The following is a 4,958-nucleotide window of genomic DNA, read 5'->3' as shown; positions in this document are numbered from 1 at the left end:
TATATATATATATATATATATATATATATATATATAGAGAGAGAGAGAGAGAGAGAGAGAGAGAGAGATAGATAGATAGATAGATAGATAGATAGATAGAGAGAGAGATAGATAGGAAGACAGTCATGCAGACATACATACAGACTGACTGGTAGATAGATAAATAGGGACAGTAATAGAAAGAGAGAGAGAGATACGGCAGCTTTATGTTATTTTCGTTTTTAGTTCCGACGCCGATTTGAATGTTGCCGTCGTCACGATTTCCTTTCATTTGGCTTTCTTTCAAGCAAGCATTGTTCCTGGATTGGCATTCTCTTGTGACGCCATTGCTTGTGCTGTTGTTTGTTGTTAATGTTGTTTTACTATCATTTTTGCTTTTGTTTTATTACATGGCTTAGCTATTTGAGGAATAACGTTGCCTCTGGCCTATCTCAAATCTTTCGATTCACCAAGGAAAATTTTGCTCAGACCATAAACCTTTTCGCCAGAATGGTTTCAATAGATTACACTCTGCTAAAACATCGCCAGAGTTTAGGACACAAGAAGGAGGAAAACTATATGATGTAAGAGAATTCTAAAGTCTGGCAGTTCGAGGAATAAAGCAACTACCGCAGAAAAACTTCCTTATTCATGGCAGCACAACAGTATTTGTATGAAGAGGCTGTGAGTTTATCAGAGCAATTTCTATGGCAATAACGGTAGAAAAGGCTAAGATTTGCGAAATGACTTCTATGTGCTAAAGGTTGTAGTACTGAAGCAAGTGAGGTACTAATCAATTAAGAGTTTCGTTTCTGAACCCGGTCTCTGAGATCCAAGTGAGAAGATGGTGCACCTTCCCAAATATGACAACAGTATTCCATGCAAGGATTGTGAAAATAGTAAGTGGCCTCGGCTGTGAAGTAGTCTTTTGACCTTTACATGGGGCAAATTACGGGAAGCTGACCTACCAACTGATTTTATGTAAAAACATCAAGAAGGATCAAGTGAGAAAGTTAGACCAAACAGTTTGAATGAAGTAGCCACTTCTCGCCCCATTTCTTGACCTGCTGATCCATCTCATGATTAGCAGCAAATTTCAACCGTTTCAAGGGAGAGGGATTGTCAGGAAAAGCAGAATAAAGAATACTATTATCAGCTTAAATGTTGATAAAATGAAGAACATTCACGAAAAGATCTTTCATATAGAGGAGAAATAAATTTCGATCAAGAATAAAGTTTGATTAGTCAATGATTCATGACCGTAAATGGTTTGTTTGAGTAGCTTCCACACAAATGAGTTCGTTCACCAATTCCATGTCCAACATTTTGTCAATGCATGGTAATAGTATTTCTGTGAGATGGTTAGTCATATAGCGTTGTTAGGCTGATCAGCATATGAAGTGGTTTGCGTGCGCAAACAATGACAATACTAAAGTTTCATTGAATTTGCAAATATTTTGTTAAACCACATCATTATATTGACAAATGCTCATCCAATAAATTAATGGAACAAGGTTCAACGACAAGATTTAGTAATCATCCATATATAACTTGCTGGATAATATTATGAGCAAGTGGACGGAATTTTAATCACTGAAAATCATGATTGTGCGTTACGTTATTATATAAGTTAAGATCGGTGGCTTTTGCCGCCGACGACGACCTACACATGTTACATAAGACAAGTGAAATATGTGATGCAAAACAGATCACTAAGATAAGCGACATAGATTCCTTTAGATGGCAAGAGACTTTTTGGCCTGATGTGATAAATCTGAGAGACTAGCATAATGTGGGAAAACAACATGTTCTTATAAACCTGAGATAGCTCTACCTAAAGTTGAATTCGTTCGCCTTTCATTGCTGCTGATGCAAAAGTCCAAGGACCTTCGTCAAACGCGTAACCGTAAAATTCGCATACTTCATTGAATTTTGCCACTATAACCACAATTAGTTAGCATCACTATATTCTAAGTAATTTTGTAGCATCACTATATTCTAAGTATTTAAGGATTCACACATAAATTGCTGGCTTGTAATATTTTCAATACAAAACCGAATATTGGCGCCTGAAACTTACTGAAATACCTGTTGTTATGTGATGTTCATTAATTTCTGCAGAAATGGGAAACTTCGTTCGACCACCAACTGAAAACATGGTGTCTATTTATTTTAACTGATCACTGTAGTTTGTGAGAAGTTCACTTCTGGTTCTATGGCGCTCGCTAAACACTAACTGTTAAGCAAGATCAAACTCCGTTGCCACTCATCATTAAAGTCCAATATAATTAATTTTACGATAGCAGATCGACGTCGCGTTAGATTGATTTAACTTCAAATATCTAACTAAATTACTCCTTTACAATAACTGTTTATTTTGCAATGAAACAAATATGAATTCATGCGAATACGTCTCTTAACGTTTGCCATAAAAGTCTCCTCGGAGTCAGCTTTGGCTTTCATCGTTCCGCGATGGCTAGAATAAGTTATCTAAATACTATAATAATTTAGAATAAAGTACATGTAAGGAATTATATCAATATGATTAATATAACATATATTCAAGCTCACTGTGACAGTTGGCGCAGTGATTATGTCATAAAGTTTATGGCAACTTTAAATGAGACACGAAACGAATGGTTTCGTCTCCATTCAGAGTCTCATCGGGTTTCCTTTTACCTCTGTCTTCCAATTTGTTATAAGAAACAACCTGGAAGCTTTCATAGAAATTTAAACATGAGTATTCGTATGAAGATCAATGGCGTTGATCCCTCTAATTTCAGAGGGATCGCAGGGGCCATGCAATCGATCCTTTCATTTAAATTATACAGACAGACAGACAGACAGATAGATAGATTTGTGTCTGTGTTTCTCCTCACTCCATTGCTGGATAACCGCTGTTAGTGGGTTTACGTTTCCTTAGCTGAGCGATTCTGGAAAAGACACCTATAGAGTAAGCTCTCAAGCTTTAAAAAAAATATTTTCTGGGATCGATTTATTCTACTAAAATTTCATCATGCAGCACCCCAGCGTGTCCGCAGCCTAATGATAGAAATACGTAACAGATAAAAGATAAAGAGACAAAACGTATGACTCATACAGAAACGACAGTATCTCCTTCATTAAAGACACCATGTTTGAGCTATTCTAGATAAGCAAAGGAAATCTTTACCGTCTTTAGAGAAGTCACCTGACAAAAGTAGCAAAGTTTTCATATCCTCATAAAAAGCGTAACTCTAAGGTTAAACACATCAACGGCACTCTATTTGGTAACATTCTTAACTGGAATATAACTTATCTAAAAGTATAATTACACTAGACTGTTTTTTTCTCGGGACTTCTCATCCTCACCTCACTCTGTACATAAATATATGACATAACCATATATATCATATTGTCACATTTGGCTGCTGCAGATAAGGAATATTTTTATAATGATATATTGGCTAACATCAGCTAAAGAAATCAGTGAATATTTCATATATTTCTGTGCAACGTAATTCAAAGCTTACCAAATTCCAGACAATTCTTTGTGTACGAATGTTTAGGAACTTATTTCCAGAAACATATTTTAATATTACCACAATTTCAGTACGTAGATTTCGTATCTAAACAATATCTTTCTCTCTGTATCTCTCTCGCTTTCTTTTTCTCTCTCTTTCTTTTTCTCTCTCTCTCTCTCTTTCTTTTTCTCTCTCGCTTTCTTTTTCTCTTTCTTTCTCTCTCTCGCTCTCTCTCTCCCTCTCTCTTGATATATATATATATATACATCATAAAGGTACACGCATTCACACACACACACATACACACACACACACACACACACACACATACACACACACATATATATATATATATATATATATATCATGCAGGTACATACACATATATATCTATGTATACATACGTGTATGTATAATGTGTATGCATAAAATAGATACAATATGATGAAATGATGAAACTACACTCCACATTGTCTGAAAACTTCAATTTATCAATATTTATCTACAATATTGTATATTTGCTGGCGAATATTTCATATGCAGATAAAAAATTTACGTAGGACGGTTAAAAACTTGTATACTCCTCTGTTTATAGAAATATTTAAACATAAAAAGGATGTTATATCTCTGCTGTCATGTTGTTATTAAGTTGCATTTAAAGTGCATTGAGTTACCTCAAATATATATGTAACGCAAGACCAAACTGCACACCACTTTTTCTAAGGATACAACTTTCAGGCAATACTTACAATGATCGATGTTTGCAAAGAAATCAATGATAACAGTAAGAGCCCAAGTCAAGGTATCAAAATGAACTTCAGATGTCATTACCTTCAGCTCTCATCAGGGCATATGAGAAGTAGAGTTAATTTTGAGAAGATATTTTTGAGGAAAACGTACATCTTATATGTCGGAATATATGGAATATATTTATACATATATTATTCTTAAACAACGTTATTATTGACACTCACTTCGAAGGTACGGCCATTAAAGTCACCATTGGACTACGATGCAGTGAAGTTAATCTTGGCTTTGTATAATCTCTGTTGAGTTAAAGTCTTCCGTAGGTACGTTGATTTGAGTAGAGAGGCAATTCGGTTGTAGAGTAGGTTTAGACGGAGAGGTCTTTTGGAGAAATATTTATTGATTAAATTTCAAATAATATTATAGTTAGAATTTATTCAGCTATATGGATAAATATATACTCTTGGCTGATTTATGTGTTTATGGACTCATTGTAGCAGTCTGCTAAGGGATGGTAATTAATTTGCAGTTAATAATAAACAATTATTAACTTCCCAATCTCCATTTTCTTTTTCTTCTTTAATATGAACATAAACTATGTTTTTATATATACACCTATTATTTTAAGGAAAATTAATTCTCAAAAATACTTGGTATTGAACCAGAATTTCCTGGGATGACGCCATTCCTTCATGAGATTAACACAACTTCTAATCGAAGTATATATAT

The sequence above is a fragment of the Octopus bimaculoides genome, chromosome 22, assembly GCF_001194135.2.
Source record: "Octopus bimaculoides isolate UCB-OBI-ISO-001 chromosome 22, ASM119413v2, whole genome shotgun sequence".
Taxonomy (NCBI): Eukaryota; Metazoa; Mollusca; class Cephalopoda; order Octopoda; family Octopodidae; genus Octopus; species Octopus bimaculoides.
The sequence above is the reverse complement of the archived record's forward strand: the minus strand, read 5'-3'. Positions refer to the sequence as shown.